We start from the raw sequence: 15683 nt of genomic DNA, 5'->3' as shown, positions 1-15683 counted from the left end.
TGCACAATGACGATTCAGATGGTCGACATAACATTTTGTACTGTTATAGCTCTAACTCTACACTAAAACTAAACCTAACCGCAGCCTAAACCTAACCGCAACCTAATTCTAACCTTAAACTTAATCCCTAAGTCTGTAATGTTGACATTGTTACTATCGACATTCACAATGTCGATCTTATGTCCATGTTGACACTCAGACCATGTCTACATTCTTGTGTTGACATTCTGAATGTCAACATAATGACTACATACTGGCAGGAAAACCAAAGGGGTTTTGTCAAAAGTGTGCAGCTTTTCATTTTATACATTTTATAATGTTACAATGAATTGGATGGAAGGTGGTATCATGTAATGTTATGGAATACACTGAGAAATTATACTTTACATCCTGCAACATATAGCACATACTGATGACCCTGCAAATTAAAATGTAAATGTGAAGCTATGACACCGATAATATAAAAAAATTACCCTTTGATGGGCTGTGGGATTGCGATTAGACCAAGATTTACCATTTAGTTATCATGCTATTCCATTGATAATTCTGAATGAAAATACTGTTTAAGCCTTCACTGACTATAACATTGGAAGGACAAAAACAGCATCACACATTTTTTTCTTGAGAGCAGCCATATTTCATTACACTGCACACAGAGTTGAAAGCAATCAAGCGTAGTTAGCCATCCTCATCCTTGGGTAAGGTAATTATTAGCATGATTTTTTTTACACTGTGCTTGCCAAAGAGGAAAATTAAGCATACTATTCTCAGCTCCATGAAGTCCTAATGAAAGCAACGATCAAAAGCAGGCTAGAGAATCTTATCTACATTATAGGTGTTACCGAATATATCTCTATTCTAATGTGTTTATGTTTGGATTTTTATTATTTTCCACTTGTTGATAATGCAATATAAATATATAAAAGTTCAAAATGTGTCAAATATATTGTTCAAGAATCACACTTATGGTGCAAATATGGATCAATTTACTAAAAAATGGGAAATGATTCTCAATGATTGTTCACAAAGCCCAATGATGCTGATTTTATAAAAGAATTAATTGTGACAGATAAAAGATTTGTAATATCTAAAAAGAAAGAAAAATTAAAACCTTATGTGGTAGAACTTTGTAGAAAACCGGAAAATTTGATTTGGGAATTATTAATGATAAAAAGTATTATGACAATAACAAAATTAAGAATTGGAGCAGAATTCTGCATCTGAATTGCCTTTAATCCTTATTACTGGAAATGATTTTGCTATATATCCTGCCATGAAAAACATATTTACTGATTTAATAGACAGTTCCTAATAAATCTAGGATATTTTATATTAAAACAAAAAGCTATTAACAGAATAAATCCTTTGTAGATACTAACAATCTGCTCTTTTATATACATCTCAAACAAGTTATAATTTACAGACGTATTTTTTTTTAAGGGATCACATTTCCAATATATTGGATCCATTCCTGAGGACTACACTTAGAAAAATGTGAGAGTAAACTCCCTTATGAAGTTTTTCCACCCAAAACGGTTGCTTCAAGAAAAGAACCACTGAAATTATTACAATTACTTTAAAGGAGGTCTTGCCATGTTTTGTACAAGTATTCTAATCTGAAATGTCACTATTAAATATAAGGGCTGACTTTTGTTGCAACTGATAAACCTAACAGTGTTTACCTATATTTAGGATTACATAACTTTTTTTAAACTTTTCTGAGACATTTAGTGATGCACCACTAAGAAATACCACTAAAAGTGAGGCTATTGTATACAAATAATTGCGTCTTATTCTACCATCTGACTTTTACCTACTTGAATCTATAGGTAGTTACATTGATATCTCTGTGAGATGATTTGAACTGATTTAATTAAATTAGAAATATGGGTAATAAATCCTGCACACTTTTCCTATAGAGAGAGACCCTGTGATGCTTAAATTAAAATAAATATGTGATAATAAAACAGGTGAGATGGCCATGCTGAGCAGGGTAGACTATGTTGCTGACTGAGATATTTCCTATAAAAAATTAAAAATTTCCCAATGTTGGTAAAGTCACCTGGGTTAGGTAACTTAGGAATCCCAAGATATTGGGGAGAGTTCCCAGTACATTTCATTGTCCAATGGAATCAAAAGTCAAGACATTCCCTCCTTTCCCAGAGTGCCAGAGCTTGGTATCTGGAAAGCATTTAAAAAGTCCCAACTTAGGGGACAGAGGAAGGTTTGGCATATAATTTCAGATGGCCATGGTTGAAGTAAGATTTTGTTGAGATTACAGTTGTCTTTGTTTTAAAGTATCAAGACCAGAAAGAGGAGTGGAGTTAGAGGCAAGAGTGACATAAACATTGCCCCTGGCAGTTGCTGGGTGTAGTTCAGGCTGGGAGTTGCACATTCTATAGTACAGTCATGTCACATCTGAAAAAGTGCTGACAGTAGAGATATTTGTGCTGGGGTATGCTAGTCAAATATGTTGTAAATATTGGGCAATCACAACAGCCTCTATAATGCCTGGAGGCTGGTGAAATCTTCTCTCTGGTTATTGTTTATAGCTACACTGTACGTAGTTCTACTATAAGATGTAATATTATGCATTTTATTATTCTATAACTAGTTTATAGTATTTTATCATTCTAAGTGTTGTTTACAGTATCTTGTGTTTGTTTTATAAAATATTATTTAATTTACAATTTGGCAATCCACTTAAAACTAGAGATGAGCGGGTTCAGTTCCCTGAGAACCGAACCCACCTGAACTTTGGAATACGAGCATAGATCCAAGTCGGCTCGAGTTTTCCCGCCTGACTCGGATCTCAAAACAAGGCAAAACTTCATCATCCTGCTATTGGATTCTCGTGGGTTTTGGATTGTATAAATGGTCCCGTGATCACCGCCATTTTTCACCCAGCTGTGGAGAGTGAAGAGAGAGAGGGCTGTGAATGTGCTGATGCTGACACTGTGCATAGAGGCTGGCTACTGTTGTCATTGTCACTCAGGGGCTGGCTGCTTATGTCCATTGGGGGCAGGGCTGGCTTTTGTCCATATATAGGGGCTGGCTGTTGTCCTGTCCACTTCATAGGGGCTGTCTGACTGGCTGTTGTCCTGTCCATAAGGGCTGGCTGACTGTTGTCCATCAGGGCTGCTCTTCACCCCCAGTGTGAATTTTTCTTTTCTGTGTGTGTGTACATTAGTCACACTTATCAGCAACGTAGGTGGGCAGGGGTGCTGTGCTGCCTGTGTCTCATTTATAAAGGGGCTGCTGCCCTGCTGGGGTGCTTCCCCCTAGTATGAAAAAAATAAAAACAATATTTTGTGTGTGTGTGTGTTATCTTCTCCCCCAGTGTGAAAAAAACCAAAACTTTTTTTGTGTTTGCGTGTTAACCACACTCCCAGTGTGTGTGGTTGGTTGTGTGCATTAGCCGCAACTTAGCTGCACTATAATTGCTTGGTGACACTGCTGTAAGACCACAGTGAGTATTGAGGACAGTCACATCAGGAGAGCAGGATCCACATACCAGTCTTTCTGTGTGTGTGTGTACATTAGCCACACTTATCAGCAACATAGGTGGGCAGGGATGCTGTGCTGCCTGTGTCATTTATCAAGGGGATGCTGCCTCTTTCAGGGGTGCTCTTCACCCCCCTGAAAGAGGCAGCATCCCCTTGATAAATTACACAGTATTGAGGACAGTCACATGACAGGAGAGCAGGATCCACATACCAGTCTTGTAGCTGCCAGCAGCAATCATGATGATGATTCAAGGCTGTCAATGTCATCTATGAAGGCCGATGTACCAGGGCTTAATTCAGGCCATGTAAAAAAATTTACTTTTACCTTGTTAAAGAAAAAAAAATCTAAAGCTAAGATAGCTTTAGAGAAACAAAAAATTGGCAATATGCCATTCACTACATGAAGTGGCAAGGAAAGGATAAGGCCTTGGCCTTTATTTATGACTGGTGGTTCCAGTGATTATTTAAGCCCTTCTGCTTGTAGGAGAGGTACAAAAAAAATTAAAATTGCTAAGACGAGTTAGACACCAGAACCAACTGTGTGCTCTGAAAAATCACAAATCTCTGAGGAGAGTCCAAGTGTTTCCATGGTTGCCATGTGTGAGCCTGACCTTTCTAATACTGTACTTGAAGAGGATCCTCCTTCCACCATTTGTGAGCCCTCTGCAAATGTGGGTATGAGCAGCACAAGTCAACAGGCTGATGTAGAAATTGAGGATGCTTCTGTAGAATTGCATGAGGATGATGAGGAGGATATTTATGTAGTTGCCGATAAAACAAGGATGATGAGGATGTTGATGCCGAGAATGTTTGTGTAAAAACTGTAAATCAGGCAACAGTTGTTGCCCATTGTGGGAAAAATCCCATTGTTGGCATGCATGGGCAAAGGACCAAAAAATCCACTTCTCGTGTGCAGAATCATTTCCAACTAAATCTGAACAACCTATGCCAAGCCATTTGTAACTATTGCCAAGTAACAGTGAGTAGAGGTAAGAACATCAACCATCTTGGAACCTACTCCCTGTTACATCACTTGCAGTGCATTCATCAAATTGGAAAGGGTATTTCAAATTCTAAAACTTTGGGGACAAAAAACTGAACAACAATCAGTCTAGTGTCACATACGGTAGCTGCTCCCTTCTATCTGTATCCAAGCACCTGCAATCTCCACCAACAACACCTGCATCATCATCAACATCCTCATTCATGATCGGAAGTAGTCCTGCATCCAATATCATAAGGACTGACTCCTCTCCTATCCGTTGTTCCTCAGAAGGATCCTTGAGTGCTACGCCTGCTGCTGCTGTTGCTATGAGTGGATCTTCATCCCAGAAGGGAACTAGGAAGAAGACTACTTTTAGTAGTTCAACCAAACAATTGGTCACACAATCCTTTGCATTTGCGAGCAAGTATGACAGCAAACACCAGTTGCACAGCGGATTATTGATGCCATAACAGCTATGCTGGTATTAGATGTGCGTCCATTATCCACCATTAATGCAGTGGGTTTTACACAGTTAATGGAGGTCCTGTGTCCCCGCTACCATGTCCCTTCTAGATTCCACTTCTCTAGAAAAGCAATTCCCAATCTGTACAAGGACATTAAATAAAACCTTATTTATGTCCTCAGAAATACCACTGTGTCCACTGTCCACTTAACCACAGATATGTGGACAAGTTGGACAGGGCAAACTAAAGATTACATGACTGTGACAGCCCATTGGGTAGGTGTATTGCCTCCAACAGTGCAAACAGGAGCAGCATCTAACAAATGCCATCTCATTCAGAGGCAGGCTACTCTGTGTATCAATGGTTTCACTAAGAGGCAAGAGGCATGCTGCTGAGAACCTCTTAGAAAAACTCAGGGAAATAATTTCAAAATGGCTTTCCCCACTTGGACTCTCCTCGGGATTTGTGATTTCTGACAATGCCAGCAATATTGTGTGAGCATTACATGTGGGCAAATTTGAACAAATCCCATGTTTTGCTCACGCAAATAATTTGGTGGTGCAACATTTTTAAAAAAATGACAGGCGTGCAGGAGATGCTCTCGGTGGTCCGAAAGCAAGAGGTAGTAACTAGGTAGAATTCTACCCTCCATATGATTCAGCAGATGGAGAAGCAGAAAAAGTCCATCCCAGGCTACACTACGGTCTATGACATAGGGAAAGGAGTGGGAATGCACCTTAGTCAAGCGCAGTGGAGAATAATTTCCGTGTTGTGCAAGGTTCTCAAACCCTTTGAACTTGCTACATGTGAAGTTAGTTCGAACACTGACAGCTTGAGTCAGGTCATTCCCCTAATCAGACTTTTGCAAAAGCAGCTGGAGAAACTGACAGAGGAGCTGAAATGGAGTGATTTTGCTAAGTATGTCGGACTTGTAGATCAAGCCTTTCATTTGCTTCACCAGGATCAAAGGGATGTCAATCTCTTGAAATCAGATAACTATATTTTGGCAACCATACTTGATCCTAGGTTTAAGTCATACCTTGTGTCTTTCTTTCTGATGGACATAAATCTGAAAAGATGCAAAGAGCTGGTTGTGAAATAATTGTCAGCTCAAGTGAAACATGACACGGCAGCGTCTCCTTCAGTTTCTACATCTGCCAGGAAAAAACAAAATTTTCCCGAGACCCACTGCTGGTGGTGGTGATGCAGATCAGTCAGCAAAATCTCATGACATCTGGTTGGGTCTGAAAGAACTGCCTACAATGAGTGACATGTCTACTGTGACTTTGTCTGATACGGTCACCATTCAGAGAATGGTGGATCACTATTTTAGGGATAGCATCCAAATAGGTATGTCAGACAGTCCATTTCACTATGAGCAGGAAAAAGAGGCAATTTGGAGTTCCTTACGCAAACTGGCTTTTTTGTACTTAAGTTGCCCGCCCTTCCGGAGTGTACTCTGAAAGAGTTTTCAGCGCAGCCGTGAACCTTGTCAGTGATTGTCATAGGAGGTTATTTCCCCAAAATGTGGAAAAGATGATGTTCATCAAAATGAATTACAAATTCCACGAGGAAGACCTTTACCAGCACTTAAGTCCAAAAAATACAGAAGTGTCTGTAATGGTGGATTCCGGTGGGGACAAATTAATATTGTGTGAAGAAGAGGAGGATGCACACACTGATGGGGATGACGATATCTAATCTAATGTATTGTAAAGCCAATTTGTGTATGGGATCATTGCCACCAATGTCCACTGCGCATTGGCAGCTTGTTTTGTGGGGGGTCCAAACACACCAATCATTTCAGCCACAAGTGGCAGTCCCTGTCACTGAAGTAATTGGTTTGTTAAACACACACCCATCTGTGGAAATCCCATTTGGGGAAGAAACTAGACAGGATCTCTAACAGTGCCTTTTTTTTACCACCACCACAAGTCCTGGTCTTGCGACACTTACAAACCTCTACAAGGGTGCACGCAGCAGATGAGTCAAAGTCTGCCATTTGGCTAACTGCACGGAGCAGGGCTGGACAGAGACTGACCCACAGAGACATCTCTATCTGCCAACACACGGCTGCAAGAAACCGCAGGCAGCAGCACAGTAGACACCATCCATCATGGAACAACACAGACCTGCCAGTCCATTGGAGCAAAATAGCATAGACGGCAGCACAGAGGACTCCATTTGGCAGCTGAGAATTAGTGCATCACCAACCGCAGTCTAGCACGAAGATAGTACATGTTCCTTTGCCACGAGATGGCTGGATCCGACAGACCACCACACTGTCATCTGGCGACTGAGCAATAGTGCATCATCTACAGCAAATCAGCACAAGAAAAGTGCATGTCCTTTTGTTATGAGACGGACGGAGTTTGTAGACAGTTACATTGTCTCTATTATGAGGTATGAATTGCAGATCTGGCCATGAGACAGATGGAGCATGAGGTGCGTTGGTGAGTGAGGACACATTGCACACATTACACTCACTGTGGGACATTACCTCCATAAAACCTGCACTGAAATTGCTAGTGGAAAATTGTTCTACATTCCTAAAAACACATTTCTGGACAGTGGTCATCAGTGTTCAAGCAGGACACAGTCTGAGAATTATGCTTTAAATTTGTTATATCATCTACCCAGATAAGACAATTTCTTTGAAAGTCACCAAACTTTCTATGGTGGAACTTTAACAGATTTCAGGCTTGCATGCATGGAGTCATAACAATCTCTGCCCATACATTTAGCACCTATTACTACAGCTGCTACATTAGGTGTATATGGTGATCCAGATTTGTATGTCACTAGTTATCATTTATTAGTGTTTATTGGCTCTTTTTGATGTTTAGTGTTTTTAGACACATTTTTTGATATGTTTATGTACCTTTGTTACATTGGCCAATGATGTCTGTTTCATATTATTAAATTTGTACTTTTATTCAAGTATCTTTCATGATTTATTAGTTAACATTAATATTTTTTATTTCTGGCACATTTTTGTATTGCATTCTATTTCTTATGTTTATTTATTATTTTTAATGTAGACTATAGGTAGTACACAGAGCTGTTGTTTACTGTTTTTTGTGTGAATGTCTTGTTTCATATATACAACATAAGGCTGGGTTGGAGGGCCCAAGGACAATTCCATCTTGCAAGTTTTTCCTTTCCATTATGTGCTGTTTGAGGCATTGCTGCCTGAAATTTTTAATGTTATGGTTTATGAACGTCCAGAAATTTTAATGGCCACAGACAGCATCTCCTGCATGCCCCTTTCATGAACCAACTGCAGCTTGTTGTGTCAACCCGGAGGCACAAGTCGCACAACAGTGACATTCAGCCAAGGGTTCTCAGCCCTCAAGGCTGCTACACAGCCCAAAGGCTGCATCCTGCTCTACGGTCCAAAGGCCACCTGTCATCACTCCTCACCAGCCCTCAAGGCTGTAACGGACGCAACTTGCCAAGTGTTCCAGCCATCAAGGCTGTTGCAGGACTGGTTCCTTCCTAATCATAGCTCTGTATTCCACTTCTACTCAGCCCAGAAGCTGCATCAACAATTAACTATCAACTATCAGTTCTTCAGCCAGTGGCTGCACCAATTATCAAGTATCAACTCTTCTTTCTTCAGCCAGTGGCTGCACCAATTATCAAGTATCAACTCTTTTTTCTTCAGCCAGTGGCTGTGCCAACAATCAAGTATCAACTCTTCTTACTTCAGCCAGTGGCTGCACCAACTATCAATTCTTCAGCCAGTGGCTGCACGAATTATCAAGTATAAACTCTTCTTACTTCAGCCAGTGGCTGCACCAAGTATCAACTATCAATTCTTCAATCCTCAAGGGGTACCCCAACCATAATTTTTGCACAGTCCTCAACTCTATTTATCACTCAATTTTGAGCCAGCTAGCTGGATGCAACCTTTTGGCCATTAACTAGATGAAAAAAATCAATATTGTGAGCTGTGAGGTGGTCAAAATTGACTGGAAACAAGTGGAAATAAATGTTATTTTTGTTAATACTGTAGGAGCAAAAACAGGCCCATTGTATGTGATTTTAGGTGTTTTTATGATTTTTTAAGGAAAAATCCAGATGAGGTTTTGGCAACACCAATCCAGTTCCAAAACCAGGGGAGATAAAGATCCAGACCCAAAACCAAAACATGGGTGTTGGCACACACCTCTACTTAAAACCCATGGGGTGAGATGTACTAAACTCAAAAATCTGGTCAAGTCTCTGAAAACTGCAATTTTTGGAGGTTTGCCACAATCCCCATGTTAATTAAAGTTGTCTGCAGCAGATTTTGGATGCTGCGATGTGCCAGTAAGCAAATCTTTCTGGAGCTTGTGCCCGATAGGCAATGTCATCTATAGATGGTGTTACCTATAGAAGCCTTTGGGCTTCTTTCCATATAATTTCCCTGAGAATGATCAGAAGGATCCATCTCTGTTCCCTGGTGGCTTGCTCATACACTGACTGACAACCATGCATGCGCAATAGAACTCCCAGTTCATAAACCCAGAAGTCCTCTCTTTGAAATGGACAGCTCTTATTGGAAGAGCTGTCCCTTGCATAATTAGTCAAGCATGTGGCATTGAGGTACAGTTAGTGCCCTTGATTGAGAATGGATACAGTGGGATTAGCTTCCACACTGGGTTTTGGTGACATGCTCCAAAAAAATCCACTTTTTCCCATTTTGTATTTTTTTACTGAAAAATCAGATGCCTCTTGTTAAACGCCTGGGAATATACATTATATTTTTTATTATTTTACATACATGCTTTTGAAATATTCTTAAAAAAGCATGTCTCAATGTTAAAGGCTTATCTTAAAATGAAATAATTACCTTGGACTTAAATTGCCAGTAGGTTTGTATTTGGAATAACACAGTTGATGCCCATACTTCTATTAAAGGCATACAGTAAAAGCAAACAAAGAGTTCTTATTACAGGATCAGAAACCAACAGCAAACATTGTATGCATTTTGTTAACTTTATGTTATTTTAACACACAACTATTTTACATTTTAGATGGATTTATCTATCTGTGTGCAGCCGTAATGCTGACTTTTTTGCTCTTAGTTACATAAATTTAAATAGAGAGCACAGACATATTTATAACAACATATCCCTTACATCACATATTACAATTTATAGATGCTACATCAGTTATATTATATAGTACAACAATTTAAGTTTGAAACTTACCATACATCAAACTACCAAAACAATTAGACAAACCGCCTGCTACTATCTGTGCACAAGATCTTGCTTCCTATTTTAGGGACAAGATTGATAAGATCCGAAATGAAATGGAAGGCTCTTCCTCAGCTAGTGACCTTCTCAATTCCCTACCTGAACCCTGTGGCACATTCTCTTCATTTGATCTAACAAACGAAGATGAAGTATTTACACTCTTCCCATCCTCCTACTCTATTACCTCTCCTCTAGATCCTATACCCTCACAAATCAGTAAAGCTATGTCTCCTGTGCTTATCCCAACCCTAACTAAAATCTGTAATCTCTCTCTCTCTACTGGTAACTTTCCATCACTGTTCAAGCATTCAGTGATTACTCTCATTCTGAAAAAACAAAATTCTGACCCTAATAGTCTCTCATATTACCGTCCTATCCCCCAGCTCCCATGCCCCTCCAAGCTACTTGAGAGACTTGTCTACACCCACCTCACACACTTTCTTAACTCACACATAACTTATTGGACCCACTTCAGTCCGGCTTTCATTCCCAACACTCCACAGAGACAGCACTGACTAAGGTTGTTAATGATCTTGTCACTGCCATGGCTAAAGGCCATTACTCACTCCTAATTCTTCTAGATCTCTCTGCTGCTTTTGACACTGTTGACCACTCTCTTCTCATACAAACACTGCAATCCCTAGGTCTTAAGGACACAGCTCTTTCTTGGTTTTCTTCCTATCTATCTGATCGCTCTTTTACTGTTCGTTTTTCTGATTATGCCTCCTCTTCGCAACCTCTATCAGTTGGAGTACCAAAAGGCTCTGTTTTAGGTCCTTTACTATTCTCAATCTATACCACCTCTCTTGGCAAACTAATCTGCTCTTTTGGATTTCAGTACCATCTGTATGCGGGTGATACTCAAATCTACCTATCCTCTCCAGATTTATCTCCATCTGTATTGGTTCATGTCACTGAATGTCTTTCTGCCATTTCATCTTGGATGTCATCTCACCACCTGAAACTTAATATTTCTAAAACAGAATTAATTATATTTCCACCGACCAATAACAGTTACCAACCTGATCTCTCTATCACTGTTGATACCTCGACCATCCACCCTGCCCCACAAGCTCACTGCCTTGGTGTCATCCTTAACTTTGAACTTTCCTTTGTTCCCCATATTCAATCTGTCTCAAAATCATGTTATATACATTTAAAAAACATATCCAAAATTCGACCATATCTCACACAAGACACTGCAAAAACTCTAATCCATGCACTTATTATTTCCCGCATTGACTATTGCAATAGCCTCCTTACTGGTCTTCCCAAAAACAGGCTATCACCATTACAATCCATTATGAATGCAGCTGCAAGGCTTATCTTCCTTGCGAAACGTTCTTCTTCTGCTGCCCCACTCTGTCAGTCCCTCCATTGGTTGCCAGTTTTCTACAGTATTCAGTACAAAATACTTTCACTTACACATAAGGCTATTAACCAAACCACACCAACATACATCTCTTCACGCATCTCAAAATATCTCCCAACCCGACCTCTCCGCTCAGCACAAGATCTGCTTCTCTCATCCCCATGCATTACTTGCTCCCATTCACGGTTACAGGACTTTCTTCTTGCTGCACCCACTCTATGGAATAACCTACCTCACACAATAAGACTTTCCTCTAGTCTCCAATCCTTCAAGCGTTCCCTAAAAACTCACGTCTTCAGGCAAGCCTATCAGAAGATTCCAGAACCTCCCACATAACCCTCATAGCTTCCATATCTAATAACATCCCCTTTTACAGTCCACACACAATCTCACACATCATCTTTCTCTCACATCCTCATGACATTTGGTCGACATTCCTGTGTGACTGGATCATGCAGCCAACCAAGAAACTGTGCATTCTGGCTGGACCAAAATGCAATATATAGCACCTATCCTTGTGTATCAATGCCTATTTCCCTATAGATTGTAAGCTTGCGAGCAGGGCCTTCCTACCTATATATCTGTATGTTATTACCCAGTTTTGTCCTATTAATGCTTACAATTGTAAAGCGCAACAGAATATGCTGCGGTATATAAGAAACTGTTAATAAAATAAATAAATATTATAATAGAGAAAAAAACAGAACATCTAAATGTGCACACACCAAAGCATATGAGTCACACAGCTATTTTCAGTAGAATATTGGCCAAAGTCTGCCCAACAGGAGAAAAAACAATACAAAGAAATACAAGAATACTTGTGTATAATTCAACTCAGTGCTACAGTACAGGAACTACAAAGAGCTTGCACCCCTTGGAATAACAGTACTTCTGTCAGTGCCTGTTGCTACTGTCAACTCTTGCCAGCATGGAGAATATACAGTGAAGTCCAGCAACTATTGACTGTGCATAGTCCAGCTGCTGCTCATGCTCAGATACGCAGAGTGGGGTCCGCAGGAGGATGGACTACACCACTGGACAGGCCATAGTATGAGTAGTTGAAAGGGGAGGTAGTTGAAATCCTGGCTGTAGGAAGGTGTAGTTTGATGGGAAGTTTACACTTTTGCACATTGCACTTGTACAGTTTTTTCCGCCTGCTCCCAGACCAAGGGTTACTCTGAGAATCTTATTGTGGAGAAGTTTACTAAATACAGAGAGTAGGTGGGCATTATGAATATGTGTACTGAGAATTCCATCTTGTTCTCCATGCATTGTAGTGATTGCAAACCAGGAAATTAGTGATAAAAAGAATAACTATATTTTGTTACAATATAAACCAGTACACTACCCAAAGAGGAAAATAATAATTCACAGAAATATAATAGTTTCAGTGTTCCCAAATATTTATTTTTTGTGAACATTAAAAATTATGTATTATTAGGTCATGTGTAGAGCTTACACATAATACGATTGCTAGACCATTCCACAAAAGTGTATTGTTGCTTTTGTTTACACAAGATAATGACAATGAATGTCACCTAAATTATTAGAATGAGAGCTATTGGTGACAGTCAGTTTGCAATTTCTTTAGTCACCAAAGGAAAATATATTGTTAAGTCTGTTCTGCTTCCATTGTCTTTATGTCCCAGAGTGCATCATTAGCTTATCTCTTAGATTCTCAAGAATCCACACAAGTGTTTGAGTTTAATTTGCTCTTGGGAAATAGTATGCTAAATAACCATCAGATTACACCTTCTCAGGCAAAATTGTGCTTGGTGGCTATAACATCCCAAATTAAAATGCAATGTGATTATCTCAGATAATGCGTTCAGCCATTCACTGCTTTCAAGCATAATAGAGTCCTAAAGTTTTACTAAGTCTGCAGAAAAAATGAAGAGGAAAGAATTTAGCAGAAGTGGATTGGATGTTAAATATTTAACTTTCATTTTAAGTGCGAACATAAACTGCGATCCAAGATTTCTAAGTGTGGCTTGGTTTGAAGGCAGTAATTATGGTAAAGGCTGCAAGTGCTTTACAGATAAGGCCCAGTGCTGCATATTTAACATAATTGCAATTAATAAATAATAATGAAGTGTTCTTTTTGTGTCCTTGTTATCTGCATGACTTGTTACCTATGCAACAGAAGCTTCGATCTACTAATTTACGTTTGATTAAACTCTCTTTTGATTGGTCATTAATCATTTGCAATTGACTTTACTGTTCTGTGTATACAGCCGCAGGCTATAAAAAATGGCTTTCTTAAAATGTGTTCATGTCTTCTCAATAGTTTACCTACATTGAGATTGAATTGTGATCGTCCATGAGCAAAGATGGCAAAGAGATCTAAATAGTGAAATAAATGGGAAAATTGGATTTTGCTTTTACTATATTTGTTACTTTAGTTCATTTGTTAAATTAATCCTCTACAAAAGTTACGGTAGATGGTATCAAGTGCCTACTCAGCTAACACACCTTAAACTAATGTTTATTTCCAAGGGTTTCATGTAGGAGGTTCCAAGATTAATATCTGAAAGCAATGTTTTTCTGTTCTAGAATTCTAGTATCCAATTGGTATTAATATAAAGTATATTTTCTGCATGGGATGTCTCATTAAATTTTTCCTTAAAAAAATGTAATAAATGTCATTAAGAAAATCTGTGGGTCATGGTTTTTCATCAATTAAATGGGTAGAAGCCAAACATTGCTTTATGATAGGTCACATATAATACTTGTCTTAGAGATGCTATGTTGCATAACTCCATAGAACAGTAAAAATAGGTTTGGATCTACATTTATGTTATATTTAGCTGTTTCCTTTTTGTTCTTTTCCTTGTGTTGTGAGAGAATTCATCTTTACCATTGTCACAATAAAGTACTATTCCATGATAGCTTGTGCAATGCTTTGAAATGAGGCTGATGGCTTGATTGTTTGATTAAAATGATTGAATAAAGATCATTGAACGAAAAAGAAAAAATTCAACATGAGTGACTTGTTACAAAGCAATAAGTAGAAATGGGAATTCCAATGAATCCAAGTTAAACACAGAATAATGAAACTGACTGCACCTCTATATGTATCTACCACATATTTACATTTGTAAAGGTGAAAAATAGAACAGGTTGGAGTTTAACATAACAGACTTATTACTTCATTTATTTTTTTCTAGTATTTATGTTGCTCTTTTAAATCAGACAATAAATTCTACTTTAAAGAGAAAAGGATTCTAGAGGCAGGAGATAAACAACATTAATATAATTGATCTCTAATGTTGCAGTGATGCGTGTTGATGATTTTCTGATGATGTGACAATGTTGCACCATTAGAAGCCAAATCAATTTTATATATATATATATATATATATATATATATAGACAAATACACAAAACAAGCTCAAACTCAAATCAGGCTCTGATACTAAACCATATTATAAATATGATACCACTGAGAGTTTTTTGTCTCACAGCTGCAGAAACTATTATGTGTTTGTGACTTCACACAAATCTATATCCACAAAGACACAGTACAACTATATATATATATATATATATATATATATAAAAGTTTTTGCGATTATTATTGAAGAGGCCTGGCATGTGAATTAAACACTCAAATACTCTAGAATATATATATATATATATATATAGTGTAAATGTACCAGGTTTTAAGCGACTGGCGTATATCTTATGACAAAAAGTGCAAATGTGCAAATAAATATAGTGCGTAAATTAATAAAAAGAATGTAAACTGTGACCAAACGTTTAAAAAATATATATTGTATCAATTTAATATAGTATTTAAAACACATATAGCAAAACAAACGAACATAAATAAATACTTATAGACGTCTTATTTCTCACCATAGGATTTGGCCAAGAAGTTCATATAAAGGCACGTTTGTGCAAATGTTGTATATAAAGTGCAATGATGGTGCTAATAAATAATTAAAAAGGTTTAAGAGGTAACCAAATTAATATTCTTCAAGCATATAAGATCAAAGTGAATAATATAAATTTAGCAACACAGGAGAGTATACACAGAAAGACAATTAATAAACAATAAAAACTTCAAGAATAAAATTCCAAAAGTTTTAAAATTGCTTAAAATGTATA

Source organism: Taudactylus pleione, unplaced genomic scaffold (assembly GCF_031769625.1).
Source record: "Taudactylus pleione unplaced genomic scaffold, aTauple2 ptg000127l, whole genome shotgun sequence".
Taxonomy (NCBI): Eukaryota; Metazoa; Chordata; class Amphibia; order Anura; family Myobatrachidae; genus Taudactylus; species Taudactylus pleione.
This window is presented reverse-complemented; position numbering follows the sequence as displayed.